Below are 18,135 nucleotides of genomic sequence, written 5' to 3'. Positions count from 1 at the left end.
CGAGCTGTGGGTCGTGACCGAAAGAACAAGATACAAGCGGCCGAAATTAGTTTCCTCCGCAGGGTAGCCGGGCTCTCCCTTAGAGATAGGGTGAGAAGCTCGGTCATCCGGGAGGGACTCAGCGTCGAGCCGCTACTCCTCCGCGTTGAGAGGAACCAGTTGCGGTGGGCATCTGGTTCGGATGCCTCCTGGACCCCTCCCTGGGGAGGTGTTCCCGGCATGTCCTACCGGCGGGAGGCCCCGGGGACGACCCAGGACACGCTGGAGAGACTATGTCTCTCGACTGTCCTGGGAACGCCTTGGGATCCCGTCGGAGGAGCTGGCTGAAGTGGCTGGGGAGAGGGAATTCTGGGCTTCCCTGCTAATGCTGCTGCCCCCGCGAACCGACCCCGGAAAGCGGAATTGAAGACGGAACGGAACGGAACATGGCAGCTAAAGCGACAACACTTCCTGATCCCCTATCAGCTGACTAAACACTAACCAATCAGAAGCTAGCATACTTTAAGTAAATGCAAGTGAATGACGGAGAGCAGCAGATTCAACACATCAATTTAGCTACTTGTACAAAAAAAATACCAAAGTATATGAATGTGTAAATAATGATTCTGGAAACATAAATGTACAAGTAAATATTTATTTTAATAAACAAACTTAAATGCTTGATCCTCAGGGTGTGGACCTTCGCAAAGTCTTTGTCGCTGGCCGTACCCAACGCAATTTTCTGTTTCTGAGTTTTTTTCTCACAAATCTGCCACTTTATTAAGTCACAAATTTGCGAGTTTTTTTCTCGGAATATTGCCCCTCTAAAATATATGTATATTTATACGTGGCCCTAATACGCCATCGTAAATATGAAACCTGAGATGGTCAGAAGTGCCATCTAAATTACGGCAATACTTGACATACGGCCCAATAGACCAGGAAAGAAGTCCAAAATGTACAGTGTCGTGTTTAAACACGCGATACGTCACAGTGATGACGTGGGCTGGACAAAAATGTTCAATATGGCAGCATATAATGTATGTCATTATTTTGATACTTCAATCTTTTTTCGGGGTATCAGATGCCATTGATATTTGCACTTTTAATGGTCATACACATGCCTCAGTGAGAATAAAGGAAAAGAAACGTTGAGGCGTGTGTTCCTTTAAAAATGAGATTGTCTTTCGCTCTCATGATAACACTACAACAGTAAAGTAAGACGTTGGCAGTATTGCCGTAAGTTAAGCACACTCAACATTTTATATCTCTAAAATACGTTGAGATGCTCGGAGTGTGGCTGGTGGAACATGGTGAGAGACGGATGAATATCTGAGCTCTTAGTGGAATCAGCATGATACGACTCCAATAAGGTATTACGAAGCATGTCAGTTCATTTAAATGAATACAGGCCTTATCAGATCACAGAGAGATCGACAATTAAATGTGCGTTAAAGAATCTGCTATTCAATTCCGAGAAATGATGATTCCAGTTTACAAAGCCTAGGTGATGAGATCATATGCATATATTGGGATGTCCGCATATGTGTTTGCTGCATAAACACGCGCACACACATATGCATGTACACATTCTTGCATCAGGAGGCTAATTACTGGAGCTCATGCGTAACTGATACAATCTCTTATTTTTCTCTCCTTCCATGTCTAATGGCTGTGACAGTAAATGAAGAATGCCTAGGGGGGCATTTTCATTGTGACACGTTTGAGAACGCTAGCAAACATGATGTGCGCGTGTGCATCTGCGTGAGCCTCCTTATGACACTTCAAAGTGCTGTCACAAATCACAAACACACACACTGAAAGCTTGATAAGATCTGTTCAAATTCTCCATCAAAGATCCGCCATTGCTTGTCATCTGTCACCACTGTGATGAGGCTCGGATGAAGCAGTTAAAATTCCATCTAGATGCATATTATTATTATTTTTCAAAAGGGATGGCTGGATTGTGATGGCACCAAGGTAGTTCTGGCATCTCACAAAAAAAAACGTTCATTGTTGGTGAAAGAGTTCACCCACACATTTTGATTTAAAGGTGCATTGTAGAGTTTATAATGTTCATGTTACACTATGCATGCTCTACCAATGCCCAGATGAGTACAAAGAGCCCTGACTTTTTAACTGCGACTGCCAGCGCAAGTCTAGCTCAAATCGCAGTCCTTCTGTGCGCATGGTTGGAGTTTTGTTTTAGAATTTTGCTTGACTAGCACATTATACAGCCAAGTCAAGTCCTGGCCAATCGAAGCAGTTTCCCTCATTCACATGAAAATCAGGGCAGGCCCCTTGCATATGATGTAGTTGGCCGTGCATGTAACTTGGGCAACAGAGCTGTACGAAATTGAGAATTGAGTTGAGAAAGGTGGCAAAGAGGAAGCAGAATTGCAATTCAAATTCAAATAGTAGGAAGGGGAATTTTAATGCCATGACATTAAAGAAATTAATGATGCAAAATTAGTCTATTTAACAATGAAGCTTTAAAGTATACACCTAATTACAACATTGATTTCATACAAATATTATAAGGAATTTATTTACACAATACTTAATTATGGTAAAGCATAGTTATTGTTTTTCTATTAAAAGCTAGCATTAAAATTGTAAAAACTTGAAATTGTTTGATATGATGGTAAAACAGCACTTCATTCTCAGAATACCTTGCTTTATCTACGTAAGTCTTTAAAATGACTGCCCAAACATTTTGTGAAATCAATTCTCACTGATATGTGATGAGAATGAATTTCTCTGAATTGCAATGAAATCAGTTCCACTTCCTGTAATTCCAATTGAATTCAACATTCTGTGGGGTGGAGTCAATTCAAATTATCCATTGAATTGAATTAAATTATGCCTATCTGAGTTTTGCACAGCCACGGTGGCCAGTAGACCTTTCCCGCTGACGTCACTTTACCCAGAATGCTTAGCTACCGCTTAACCTCTTGGAGGGCAAACAATCAATAGAAATACACAGAGAGAGCATTGTTTTCAGTTAGCATTTTGTTTAAAAGGTGGGAAAATATGACAAATGTAGCAAAAAACATCCCCAGTAGGAAAGTAGGTTATTGCGACTCATTGGAACCAGCCGTTCTGAGCCGCTATCGCCAAAAGCAAGACAAGATCCCTATGTATGGACTTTCACCATCGGCCTGGTCAAAGGAAGCCACTACGTTCCCCTAAGTGAGCTACCACCACATTTTAAATTATTTAATTGTAAAGAAGAGGACTTTGATGCTATCAAGAGCCTGGAGTCGTACAATTACTTTGTGTCTGGATGGATGAAGGATATTGGCTGCGTTCAACACAGCAATGTTTGTCTCGTGGCAGCAAATGTTTGTTCTATTTATCTTTTGGTTGACATGGGTTACTGGTGAAAAACTATGAAAAATTTGTACCTGTAGAAAAAAGTCAAAATTTGTATTTGTAAAAGTCGTGATTTGTACCTGTAAAAAAAATGTGTGCCTGTAAAAAAACAAAATTGTATCTGTAAAAAAAATGTGTACCTGTAAAAAAAAAATTGTATGTGTAAAACAAATCTGTAAAAACAAATTTGTACCTGTAAAAGTCATTATTTGTACCTGTACAAAAAATGTTTTGTATCTGTACAAAAAGTGTAAATTTGTATCTGTAAACGTTGTGATTTGTACCTGTAGAAATGACAACTTGTAGTCAAAGAAGTCGCCACTAGGAGTCACAAGTGGTTTTTCTGCTGCTGTCCAGTCATGTGAGTTTTGCACCATATATCTCGCTACAAAAGGTGCAAAACTGATTCGTACTTGTAGAGCGCTGTGATTTGTACTTGTAGAAGAAGAGCGCGGGCTCTGGAGGATTTGGGCGGGCTAAAGCTCAACCTCATTGGTTGAGCGAACGACCGTGGGTTGAACTCAAATGACGCCCATGCACAAGTCCGCAATTCTAAACAAACAGAGTAGCCACACCAGTTTACGCGTCATTTTGGAAGAAGAGGACGTCCCAGGCGTGAACATTTCAACATGGTTCAATAAACAAACACTGTGTGGAACAGCTTAAACGTTGGTTGACATGCAGAGCACTCCAAGTGGGCAGAAAAAAAGAAGTTTTAGTATGAAGGTAAGATTTATTGTACGAACATAGCTCGTAATCCGGTGCTAGCTAGCTAGCTCATCTCATGTTGTTATCACGGAAACTGAACACATTGAAGTCACAATTTTTATTTCAAGATTTGAAGCCTGCAAGTGTAAACATACGATCAATAGCTTGTACCTGTAAAAAAAAGAATCTAAAAAAAATACCTCATAAACTGCTGCTTGGTGCTTAGATGTGAAAATTACTATAGGGCTACAGAACCCTATTTAATGTTTTACAAGATAACCTAAACCTATAACCAAAAGTGAACAGTACTCAGCCACTTGTATTTGACTAACATTATATTTAAGCATCTGTACTCTTACTATCATAATAAAATGAAAACAAAACGTTTTTACTGCGAGTGGATCTTTAAGCCGCTACAGGTATTTTAACCTCAACCCTTTATCCTCTGTATTTAATCATTTTATTTTAAATATTACAATTTATAGATAAATGTCAGTATTTTTGCAATGTATGCTTTGCAAACAGTTAAAATAAAAGGCTCTTACACTTTTAAATATACACATTTGCTTTCAACACTGAAACCAAATGAAAATAATGCAAATAGAAATGTTTATAAACAATGTCTGTGTCTATCAGTATTACCACTATTTCTGATATTAAGATGTGACAAAATCTTCGTTTTTTTTCTGGCTAACAAGATAAAGCTAATTATTTAACTGATTACGTATAATGTCAGTGGCTGTGTTTTGATAATGACCCAGCTAGGAAGCTATGCTTATTTTTTATTGTATGAATATGCTGACCCAACCATTCTATTCGCACAGATGCCAGCATGCAGTCAATCAACGCTACTTCTTGATCCATCTCTAGACGGTGGCACATGGTGTGACATCAAACCTGCTTCAAAGTGGCTGTGAAGTCCAACAAATGAGAATCCTTGATACACTGGTTACTGTTCTGAGAGAATTTCACTGCAAACACCTTTGGGAAAGTGAAGAAATTATGCTTTCTAAATGTCTTCCAATTTTGAGTTTGAAATGTTGCAGGAGTACAATTTAATCCATATTGAGAGTTATTTGAAATAGTCAGATCAAATAACAACATGTATCATTCAATAAACAAGATTGTGCATCATTTGAAATGTTTTATTTGATGTCCAGAAGAGCCGTTTCTGCATCCATCCAAGACGAGAACAGTATTCTTCTCACAAACAGAACAAAAGTTATTGATGGAGCTGTATGAGGAATTCAAGACTCACCAAAAAAGGCAATACTGCTGCTATCACTAAGACGAGGGAAATATCATTGGCAAAAAAAAAAAAAAGCAGACAGACTAAATATATAAGTTATAATTGTTTCATGTTAGATGTGTATTTCACATTAATCGTGTTATTAATTATTGATTTAATGTAAAGCACTTCGAATTGACCTACATATTCATTCTTCACTGTTACATCTTAACAGTAGCCAAAAGCGACCATGGCAACAAGTCGGCAAGTAGCCTATAACAATATATATAAAAAATAAGACTAAATAGGTGTTGAGCTGTAAATATATGTTGCCCATTATTGTAGCCACCAGAAAAAAAGACTGACCACTGCCACAGGTGGGGGAGGGGACCACAGCCTGCTACATTCACATCAGCAGAAGATCTGCAAAATAATTTTCCATAATCCGGCTTGATGGAATACCACGCAGGTGTCATCTCCTGTCTCTTGGCTGCTTGCTGATGGAGTGGGTCATCCTTTTCACTGATGCTTCAGCAGTGTCTCCAGCAGTTGTCTCCACCTTTTGAGCAAGATTTTGAAACTTATGAGATTCTCATTTAATTAAAAATAAATAAACTAACATTTGACCTAGTTAAAAACGTTTTGTTTTCATTTTATTATGATAGTAAGAGTACAGATGCTTAAATATAATGTTAGTCAAATACAAGTAGCTGAGTACTGTCCACTTTTGGTTATAGGTTTAGGTTATCTTGTAAAACATTCAATAGGGTTCTGTAGCTCTATAGTAATTTTCACATCTAAGCACTAAGCAGCAGTTTATGAGGTATTTTTTTTAGATATTTTTTTTTACATGTACAAGCTATTGATCGTGTGTTTACACTGGTAGGCTTCAAATCTTGAAATAAAAATCGTGACTTCAATGTGTTCAGTTTCCGTGACAACAACATGAGATGAGCTAGCTAGCTAGCACCGGATTACGAGCTATGTTCGTACAATAAATCTTACCTTCATACTAAAACTTCTTTCTTTCTGCCCACTTGGAGTGCTCTGCATGTCACCCAACGTTTAAGCTGTTCCACACGGTGTTTGTATATTGAACCATGTTGAAATGTTCACGCCTGGGACGTCCTCTTCTTCCAAAATGACGCGTAAACTGGTGTGGCTACTCTGTTTGTTTAGAATTGCGGACTTGTGCATGGGCGTCATTTGAGTTCAACCCACGGTCGTTCGCTCAACCAATGAGATTGAGCTTTAGCCCGCCCAAATCCTCCAGAGCCCGCGCTCTTCTTCTATGAGTACAAATCACAGCGCTCTACAAGTACGAATCAGTTTTGCACCTTTTGTAGCGTAATATATGGTGCAAAACTCACGTGACTGGACAGCAGCAGAAAAACCACTTGTGACTCCTAGTGGCGACTTCTTTGACTACAAGTTGTCATTTCTACAGGTACAAATCACAACTTTTACAGATACAAATTTAAATTTATTTTACAGATAAAAACATTTTTTTACAGGCACACATTTTTTTTACAGGTTCAAATCACGACTTTTACAGATACAAATTTTGACTTTTTTCTACAGGTACAATTTTTTTTTACAAGTTAGTTTTGCACCATATTTACCTCCATATAAAAAATCATTCATTAAATCGTTTGTGTCCGGATAAACTCGTCTTGCTGTACGTCGAAGCCTTTCAAGCTATCTTAGAGTGCTAACTGCAAACAAACACGCCGATAAAAAATAAATAAATCACGACTTTTCAAAGTAAACTTTGATAGTGTTATGATTATCATGTGAAAATGTTTGCAATACCTACACAAATTGTTCTATGAAATTTGTAATTATAAATAAAAGTTGAATTTTCCAACATTGGGTACATGTTTTGTGTATCTGATTTCTGAAAAACACATTAACTGACAGATTAATGTTGAACGACGACATTCCCAACTAAAACTAGCATGGATATGCAACCAGGTACACAAGTCAAGGTAAGTTTACTCATATGGCATTGTCACGTCTGCCTGGAATTTACAATAAAATATTAATTATGACCCACTTTGAAAAAGAGAAAACTACTTTATATACAGTAATCTGAACATATCTTTGTCTTTTTTGAGGGTGCAAAGCATGTCGTAGGTTAGCTAGCCACCGTGCTCGTCTTCTTTCACTCAACTCCTTTGTCTTTTTCCCCTGGTTTAAAATCACTGCCAGTAGCCGAAATAACACTTTCATATCTCTGTTTTCCCGATTAGAACAACCGTAGGCCGTGCAGAAGTTTACCATTGCATTTGTCGTGAATTTAGAAACGGTTTCATCTATTTTCTACGTCTCACTAATTGATTTCTTATTCATTCGTGTTGGGCGGCACACAAACGTCACGTCACACTAGAAGGGTCTATTGGAGATCATCTTGCACCCCAGATTGTGCATGAGTCTGTGCGCAATTTGTTGAAAGCTACCAGTGGATCTAGTACATTCCTAAAACTCCATCTGGATCTAAAAGTGACTTCAACCGGATTTGATTTCAACTGACAATTATGACAGTGGTCTCTCAACAAACGTATGTTATCATCAATGTCATTTTTAGCATCAACTTATTTTTGTATTTGTATACTTCAGGCTATATTTTGTTCTTTTTGCATCCATCTTATCCTCATTCTCACTTCTTCTCCCCTTATTCCTTATCTATCGACTGTATCTATAGTCCGACAGATGCTGTCCCATTTGTACTCTCCCCCGTGACATTCCTGCGAGGGAATGCTTTAAGGATGCAGGCAGCTCAGCACTCATGGATCACACTGACACTTGCTCGGCATCAGCACATTATGAACTATAGTTGCCTGACAGCTCGCCATTGTTGCTCCATCTAAATATGAACAATAAGGCTCATCCCACGCCCACGCTGACAGCACATTTGCTCTTATCACTCCTGCCGAGTCGCCCGGCTTGATATGGACACTTCCCTCCTTTCCATTGGCCTCTCCAATTTTAACCCACTAACATCACCCAAATCCTTAATGTTAGGTCAACCACAGGGTGAGGGTAGAAAGCGATGCGGCAAAGGGCAGGAGGAGCTACTTAGTGGAAGATTATCTTATCTTGAACTTGAAGGTGCCTCAATGTTTTGTTGAGGCACTTGGGGGCAGTCGTGTTGAACCCCAGTTTTGGTCCAAGTGTCCATCTTGATGGTTCAGCGGTTGGATGTTCCTGTAATTGCACGGCCATGGGTTGATTCCAGCTCAAGACCTTTTGTTTCATAGTCATTATATTGCCTCTGTCCTCAACTGCTTGTCGTAGAACATACATCATGACTCCAAATTGAATAAGTTTTCTTCTTCTTCTTCTTCTTCTTCTTCTTCTTCTTATTATTATTATTATTATTAATAATAATATTATTATTTGATATGTCATTATGGAGTGAGGCATTTGTGTGACATAAATATTCACGAAAATAAATGAAAACACCCTATATAGCCTAGTCATAATTTGAATTCCTTGTATAAATAATATAATAATAAATATATAATCATTTTTTAAAGTAGTGAAAATAGTTACTTTGCCTGGTAACGAGTTACTTTTATTATGAAGTAATTCAATTCCTAATTCAATTACTTTTTAAAAACTCATTCACCCCCAGCCATTTTCACTCAAGCAACCCCCTTTGTTTCAGAACTATTTTGACTGATTTTGCAAGGCCCAAAGAATATTGTGTTCTATTGCTATAAAAACATGGAAACCACCAAAAGAAAGATTGGAAACTCTTCTTTCATCAGGAAAAAGTAAATTTGTATCTGTTTCCGTTTTGCAGCAATTAGTATTAGAATATAGCTACGTTTCATCATAATGCACAAATCTGTTTAAAACAGTGTGGGAAAGAGCTTTTTGCAACATGGCCCTGGTTGATCTCTTATACTCTGCTGCTACTTGCTGGCTGTTTTTGTAATAACTACCATTGCTTCAAGCATTCTCTTCAGTTCAGAGGCTGCATCAAAGCCTTCTTTCTGTATGCTCTAGCATAAAAAACAAAACGTAAAAAAACTTATAAATACGTCTTTGGAAAACTTAAAACATTAAAATAGAATGTATTTATATGATTTTGGGAGCAAATTAGTTAAGCAAGTAATGAGTAACTATAACTAATTACTTTTTTTTAAAGTAACATTCCCAACACTGCTTGTCACTGTTAGTTGAGTGCAACATTCTTTAAATAGAACTCGAAGAGGTAAAAAAAATGTGGAACTTCGACGTGTCATTAGAAACATTAGCTCAACTTTCATTTGACCTATTGAGTACATACAGTACAAGTAGATTTTTATCTACATCAACACATCTGCTTGATTTGATTGGTTATGCACAATAAAAATTTAGATGTAAGTTGCAGGTCAGTGATGGATGGTGAACTACTGTGTGAATGTCCAATTCACCTTCTGCCTTGCTATTTATAGAACACATTACCTTCTGCTTTGGTTTAGAATGTAGGAGTGGGTGCTTATGGGATCATAAAGAATCTTTCAGTTGTATAGTGGTTGGAAGTGCTGGGGGAAAAAATAGAGCAGGCTTTGGTTCATGGACTGTTTCTCCAACCACGACACCGATCTGTAGATCTACTGCATGTCACCGTCAAAATTTCACACCCTCTACCGGCTTCTAATGAGACTGCTGAGGTCCCTGTTGACAGCATACCTTACATAAAGAGCAGGAAGAGAGAGAAAACGACGGCTGGATGAAGTAGTGGACGAGAGCAGTGCGGGGAAAAGGAGCAAGTGAACAGAGGAGAAGAAATTAACAGGACCCCGGGGATGGTCAGATCACAGCCACAGTCCCTGGAGAGCACTTACCGCAGGGGCCCCCCCATACTTGTTACGCAAGGCAGGGGCCACTAGGGGACACCTAGGGCTGCACTTCGCAAATGTGGGGCTCAACTAAGTTCACCAGGCGAGCTGGTTAAAAGTCAGGTTGGATGGGAAGGAAGCTCACCACAATTATGGCCTGCTTCAAAGCACTCTGGTTGGACAGTAGCTGGGAAATGATAATAAACTCAGATGTGTTTAAGATCAATTTGGGAATAAATCCTCACAATGACGTATTCTTATTCTCTGAGAACATTGCACTCAAAAGGCTAAGTCCCATGTAGGGACTTTTAGGGGACTGAAATGTCAAGCAGATCACTAGGGATGAGGGAATTGGCCAATAATATGCGTCCAGCTCAATGACACTGACACCTCCCATTGGCAGCGCCATAAATTTGGGACTGCACTTTTCCAAAGGACAGACGTAGCATCACATTCAATAGCAGTGAAGAGAAAAACTCGATACGGCAAATGAGATCATGCTGAAAGTGGAGGCCTCACTCGCTCACTTTAGATTAGAAGGGAAAGAGGAAAGTCACATTTTTATGTTTGTACTCATTTATACACATTTCACACAGTGATGAGGGCGGACAGCTAGTGTAGTGTTATGAATGAAAACCAAGACATGTTTATTCATCTTCACTAAGAGTCTTTGGAATGCTTGCATTCCTGACATGCGTTCAAGATTTTTGCGCAATAGAAATGAATATGAAATCGACAAATAAGGGAATCTAACAGTATAATATATATCTAATATAATTAGTTAAGAATAGCCAAATCTAGCATTTCACTTTCTTTCTTTTTCATTGTAATTGTTGAACTGATTAATTTTTCAAATGTGACTTGTGAGTAGGGATGTTACAATATCCAAACATTGAGTTCTTCCACATATTGACTCTGTTCACAAGCATATTACGTTCCCCTTTATCTGACCATTAGCATGGATTTTAAACATGCCTTGTGAAAAACCTAACCACCATACGGCACTAGAACTACACAAATGGAAATCAAAATTACTTTTTTTTAAAAGATGTGCTTCTTTTAATATCGTGAAATGACCACGACAATATTGTGGCAATTTTAATATCGCGATATCACGATATTGCCATTATCGTTACATCTCTACTGGTGAGTGTAAATAATACGCAACAAATTATACACTACATTTTAAAATTTCCACTACATGTGACTGCATAACTCCACGACCCATCTTTGCCATTTAAAATATCACAACATCATTAAATATTATTCCAAGGTGTGATTAAAAAAAACTCAACAAGCCAAATGAAAACATTTTATTTGACTTGATCTGTCAGACTGTTTATCTTCCCAAGATGAAAACAGCAACAGAATCAAGGCCTATGTGGCAGTGCTGACATGAAGCAGATGGCTGCGGCAGCCGTGTGGAAGGTGTTAGCGCAGGCTGACAGTGAAGATCTGCTATTGAAACAAGAAGGGTGGCGTGTTGGCATAAGGTAAAGTGCCACCTTCTCGCAGTCTATACGCAGGAGTGCGACTGGCCGATAAAACTTCTCCAATGGCAGGAGGAAGATTTAAACTTGAAATTCCATCAATCCATTTTCTTATGTTGATCATCCTGTTAAGGAGACTCGAGCTACCTAATTATGGACAAAATAAGGTGGACTATCCCTGGTTTAATCGCTGTTCAATCACAAGGGACAATCATTCAACTTTGACTGAGTGAGACCTGCCTGTATGCAACTCATGCGAGTGAACCAAGACATGACAGTGATAGAACAAAATCTTAGAAGTGCGATTAATTTTAGAGCATTCTGCTTCCAGTTCTGAGCAGACATTTGGGTTTAACCAGGACCGTCCCGGTTTTGAGCCTTGTGTCAGGAATTCTTGCTGATTTTTTCACCTGCACTGCTTCCAATCCAAAACAAATTTAAAGGGGAAGTCAACCCAAAAACTGTCTTCACGATAATATGGTCTATGCAGCCCCACTAGCCTAAACACAGGATAGATAGTATTCACATGACGTCATTTGCCCCACATTGTGTGCCGTTCACGGGACCATGGAATGTCGAATGGGAACGGACAAAGAAGTGTCCGGAATTGCAAAGATAAATCGAAAGGATTTCCCACCGACAAAGTCTACCAAAGTGTGTTCTGACCATTTTGATTAAGGTAAGTGTCATTGTAAGATGGTAAAAATGATTTTACCATAATGCGATCGTGATATATGTGAGCCGCTAGCTGTGGCTAGCTCTGACAAAAAATTGATCTGGTGGTCAAGATGTTCGATTTTGAGATCTCTCCAAATACCCTCCTTAAGGTCTTTTATTTTCCTTTCCCAGGAGACCAAAAGTTGAAATTGTTGTTAATAAAGTGTACGAAAATAAGTGATGAACCAATAATGTTGTTGTTGTTTTTGTTGTAACATGCTAGCGCTAGTAGCTAGCGTGGTCGGGGAACTAGCTAACGTTTAAAAATAACCCGAGATTCTTCTCATCAAATTCACAAATGATAAATATACATAGCAACCAATGAAAGCCGAAAGTACAGAAGACGCAAGAATGTCCGTGTTTTGGGAGCCATCCTACCTCAGAGCATATTTTGCCATGTAATCCGGTCCGGGCAGTAACATCGGCAAATGTTTGTAAATCCACGAATTAAAAGTTTCAACGTGTACCGCTGCAAGGAGTGTTGAGCTAAATCTTCCGCATACGTATTGCTTACACAAGTAACCTTAGAAGAAGCTGGGAGTGACATTCATCAAAAACAAAGAACCATTCTGTGTAAATACAATAGAAACAGCTGAGTCCGCTGGAAAGTTGGCCTAGCATGAGGGGCGGACTCGCAATCCTGTGACGTCAGTAAATACTATCTATACTGATTAATGTTATATTTGTGGAGTTTGCGTTAACCCCTCCGTGAGTCATTGCCTTATCGTGGTGGAGGGGTTTGCGTGTCCCAATGATCCTAGGAGCTATGTTGTCTGGGGCTTTATGCCCCTGGCAGGGTCACCCATGGCAAACAGATCCTAGGTGAGGGAATAGACAAAACATGGCTCACTGACCTCTTATGACCAGTACAAATATTGGATCGTGGTTTCCCTTGCCCGGACGCAGGTCACCGGGGCCCCCCTCTGGAGCCAGGCCTGGAGGTGGGGCTCGAAGGCTAGCGTCTGGTGGCCGGACATTCACCCATGGGGCCTGGCCGGGCATAGCCCGAAAAGGCAACGTGGGTCCCACTTCCTATGGCCTCACCATCTGTAGGAGGGGTCAAAGAGGTTGGGTGCGTAGCAAGCTGGGTGGCAGCCAAAGCCACTCCGTGTCCGTTCCGAAGTCAGTGTGAATTGTGCGGCAGAATGATTTAAGTTTGTGAAGTGATCTTCCACTCTGAATGGTTTTGACAACAAAGATGAGTCGTTAGCTAGTGATGAATTATTCACTTTAAAAAATTTTTTTATCATTTACATTCTGCAGTTAACACTCACTAAACACGTCGTCTTCCGCAGTGTAGAGTGGTTATCTCCCATCCGTGAGGTTGTGGATTCGATCGTCACCCCTGGTGACCATGTTGAAGTGTTCTTGAGCAAGACACTGAACCCCGATTTGCTCCCAGTGATCACTGACCACTCAGTGACCACTCAGTGACCACTGATGTATGAATGTGTGTGTGAATAGGTGAATGTGAGGCTTTGTAAAGCGCTTTGGGCACCTTAATGGTGTCGATAAAGCGCTATATAAAAAGCAGGCAGTCCCTTTAGCATTTAATTGAAACTTACACCTACTTTTTTTATTTATTCAAATCTTTAAAATGGTGAACTAATCAGGTCCCTTTTCAATCATAGCTTGTGTACTTAATATTGTGCTGCAGCCTTTGAGAGGGACACACGAGCTGCCTATTCGGTGGGTTTGATTCTTTTTTTTGTTGGGGGGAGCTTCTCTATGAAGGAGTAGCCTCGAGGACGCTTGGCATTTTTTGGTGCGTTGGAAAGTGGTGGGTGGTAGAGAGGGCTGTCAATTTGTGTCAGTTGCTGAGGTGTGTGTGGCAAGGTGTGTATGGCATGCCGACCAAAGAGGGAGGGTGGGCGCTAGGCAGGGATTAACATGATCAAAGAAACACATACAGAGCCACATGGAAAAGTAAGAGAGCCATGCAGGGCCCATACAACATTAACCACCTCACTCCCCTCTTCCCCATAAGAACTCCAAGGGAGGCGAAGAACTCAAACTGAACCGTGACTTCAACTGCCCTCCACCTCTCAAACAAATACAAATGAAAACATTTGTAAAAACCTTACATGAGTTTGTACATCACATTGAAGTCATGTGCTGGCATGTGCAGTATCAGGCAGGAAATAAACAAGCAAATGGAGTTTAATAGAGTTGTACCTGGTGCCTTGAGGACACACACACACACACACACACACACACACACACACACACACACACACACACACACACACCCCCCCCCCCCCACACACACACACACACACATGCACGCACATGCACACACACACATAAAGCAGAGCATATCATAGCTGGCATGCTAATACTGCCAAAGGGAAGCCAAAAACTAATAGCGGAGACATTAAGGAAATGATCCCCAGGCTGATGTGTTTTCTATTGATGGCGACTAAACACAATTGCTATATTTATCATACTCAGAGAAACAGAGCGAAAGAGAGCCCCCCCCCAACCCCTGTTCTCAATGCCGTCCCTCTCACTTGTCCCCGGGAGAGTGATGAGCGTTGCCTGCGGGAGGCACAGCAACTTAGTGTTCCGTGTGTGTGTGGGGGTGTGTGTGTGTGTGTGTGTGTCACCCATCACTGTACCACACTCTCCGAACAGATGACATTACAAGGAATTCAGATCTTCTCACTGCATTACTGGAAATAAACATATTTCTAGTACCATGCTAAGAAAAGTAGCTTTTCTTTCTTTTCTTTTCTAAGTCTTTAAGCTGTATTGTGAGAAGACTATTTACACAATTACATTGTATGTTTAATCTTTCTGTGATACATTTGACCTTCAAATCTTTTATTTTTTTATTTTATTTTTTACCAACGGGGTGCACTGTGCATTGGTTGGCAGTTAATTGCATTGACAAACACACATTCACAGTTATGGACATCTGTAGCGGGAAATCATGGATTTGTTTATAATACAGTACATGAGCTATTTTTTAAGGTAACAGCTGTAAAAAACTGAGAACTACTCAATTGTGGAGATACTGTATTGTATAAAACTGTTTGGTTTTTTACCATTTCACTTTTTAGACATGTTTAAAACAAAGTTAATAAACTTAAAATGGAAGTCAACCCAAAAAATCTTATAAAAAATCGAAGACAATATAATACTAGTCTAAAATATGGTATTCTGGTTAATATTGTGTTAGTGGAAAATGAGTTATGAAGCAAAATCGAGCCGTTTTTTTTATCCATCTCAGGGGGCGGCCATTTTGCTACCAGCAGTCGACTGAAAATGACATCAATGTTGTTAAAGTCTCAGTTAACAACCAATCACAGCTCAGCCTCAGAAAATCGGTGAGCTGTGATTGGTCGGTGCCTGAGCCCTGAGCAACATTGATGTAATTTTCTGTCGACAGCAAGTCGCAAAATGGCCACCCCCTGAGATGGATAAAAACGGCTTGATTTTGCTGCTTAAATCATATTTCACAAATGTAATATTAATCAGAATGTCATGTTAAGACTAGTGATATAATATATATAATTATAATTATTGTCAAGACATTTTTAAGGTTGACTTCCCCTTTAAAAGTGCCTTTATTCACATTAAAAGTTATCTGGTGGAATTGCAACATGCAGTAAGCTGGATACAGATAGCTATGCCCACATCCCGAAAATGTATCATCCCTTTGGATAGTCCACTGGCACGGTTGCTTTAGAGTGCCTTGGTGTCAGTTGTGAGTGTGCACGTCAAGCAGAGAAAGATGGAAAAGCGAGGAGGGCAGACATTTTTGTAAAAGTCAGACTTGACAGTCAGCGTGTGGACAGGAGCTTCACAATTTAGAGCATCTCGTCGTTGTGATGTGGAGAATCCACATCTATGATCCGGTGGAATCAACTTATCATGTAGACTGCAGATATGGAGGAAGGACACCCACAAAGAACCGCATGAAATGGTCCCTCTATGTTCTAGATATATATTTATGTTATTCTCTCTATGTTCTATCACTCGTGGTTTATGGTCCTTTTTTTTTTGTACCCGCAAGCTGCAAAAAATGTAATATTACTCAAGAATCGAGTATTCATTCTTCTGTTTCCAATGTCTGAGTATACGATGAGAAGCTGTGTAGAAAATGCATTAATAATTGGAGAAAAAATATGAAATAATGAATGATTGTTCAGATAGATTTTAATGGTATAAAAAGCAGTACAGTATCTATGTATGAAATATAATGTTTGGCTAGTAGTTATAGACTCCCCCCTGCTCTACCTTTCTATGCAGAGAATATTTCGAGTGTGTGCATCTGGTGTTGTTGCTCCTTTCCCAAATGTAGGAATAGTCAAAAATATGACTAGTGGCCCAGTAAGATTTTTTTCATGTGGCCCATAATTCTAGCAACACCCCTGATTCCAGTTACCAGAAGCTTTAAGCAGCTCAAACATGTACTGTACATGTGTGTGGGCTTAAGAAAGATGCTAGTAGCATCTGCACCATTGTGCTACCGGGCTCCAAATTGGAGGCTGAATTAGACGTTCACTTTGAATTACAATTGGTCAATGTGTTGCTTTGATGCGATTGTGATGCTTTGCGCAACTGGCTTCAAGGCGGTCCTGCTCTTCCTAAAGTCAAAAATGAGCTCTGTGGTTCTACCAGTTCAAATTATATTCAATGTAGGATGGAAAATTCCACCTTTCCACACTGTCAGATGTATTGATAAGTGTTTGTAAGATATACAGAAAAACAACACAATTGTTTTCAGTGAGTGTGGAGGGCTGACAGGTGTCAGGCAAGAATTCAAATCTGGTTAAAAAAAAATGCAACCATTGTAATTTCTTTTCTCTTTTAGCTTCGTTTTGATCATCGTGATCTGGATGTGCAACTCAATGAAACATAAAACGTTTACATTTGAAAATTTTTACGACTTTAGAGCGCTGAACAAACAAGTGTGTTTCTGGCGCGTACGCTGAAAAATATTTCAATAAAGGAGCCTTTTCTTGATTAGTCATCCTTGAATATCATATAATACTTTTACTGTGCATCATTTGCAGCCTCGTCTGTACTTTGTCTTCCTCATCTCGCATACAGACAACCCCCCCCCCCACCCTCCCCACACACACACACACCAACCCCTCTGCCCTTTCCTGCTCTACAATTAAACTTCAGCGGCAGGTTTCCATCAGCCGTCTGGTCATCTGCAGCAGAAAGCCTGTCAGGAAATTAACTCATCACTGGGTGACAGCTGCTAATTTCTCCCTCCTCCATGTCACACAAGTGGTCTGCTGCTGTTAATAACGAGACATCCTGCACTGATTAGGGAGATACGCACAGGCAGGGAGAGTGGAGATGCATACAATGCAGCACACAATCACTCAGTCAGACGCGGAGAATGAGAACTGTGCAGATGAACAGACACGTGTCCATATTTAGAACAGGATCATCAACAGAATTTGCCGGGGATGCTAGTGGAGGTCAGGACCCGGTTTCACTCAATCCGGCTTTAATTGACACACAGTGAAATGCTTTGTCAACATCAAAAGAAGACCAAGGAATATATACAATTTTTTCCCAACCACTGTTTATTTAACAATTATTGATGGTGATTTGGTATTGTTTAGTGATTAAAAAATAACAATTAAACAAAATCACACATGGGATTGATGTACTCACCAACCTTTTTGAAATTTCAGTTACTGGCTTAGTCAATGTTTTCCAAATGAGATAATAATAAAGTGGCAGATTTGCGAGAAAACCCCCTCAGAATCTTACGAGAAATACACGTAGCGTACTAATCGGATGTTTGTGCCAAACTTTTTGGTCGGGTTAGGAGATCTCT

The 18,135-nt window shown here is 39.8% G+C and overlaps 1 long non-coding RNA gene and 1 pseudogene across 1 annotated transcript; one reads left to right on the top strand and one right to left on the bottom strand.

The window, feature by feature from the left end:
• LOC147171858 (uncharacterized) overlaps positions 1-2,110 on the top strand; it is a 28,459-nt pseudogene extending 26,349 nt beyond the window's left edge.
• A 3,076-nt stretch (positions 2,111-5,186) lies between these two features.
• On the bottom strand, positions 5,187-6,478 carry LOC147171857 (uncharacterized). Its single transcript, XR_015095420.1, has 2 exons — positions 6,296-6,478; positions 5,187-5,849 (listed from the first exon to the last, which is right to left on the bottom strand). It is a non-coding gene; the product is annotated as an uncharacterized LOC147171857 (long non-coding RNA).
• Positions 6,479-18,135: the final 11,657 nt, after the last annotated feature.

The sequence above is a fragment of the Leptonotus elevatus genome, chromosome 6 (assembly GCF_054856555.1).
Source record: "Leptonotus elevatus isolate MCC_2025b chromosome 6, RoL_Lele_1.0, whole genome shotgun sequence".
In the NCBI taxonomy this organism is placed as follows: Eukaryota; Metazoa; Chordata; class Actinopteri; order Syngnathiformes; family Syngnathidae; genus Leptonotus; species Leptonotus elevatus.
This window is presented reverse-complemented; position numbering and strand designations above follow the sequence as displayed.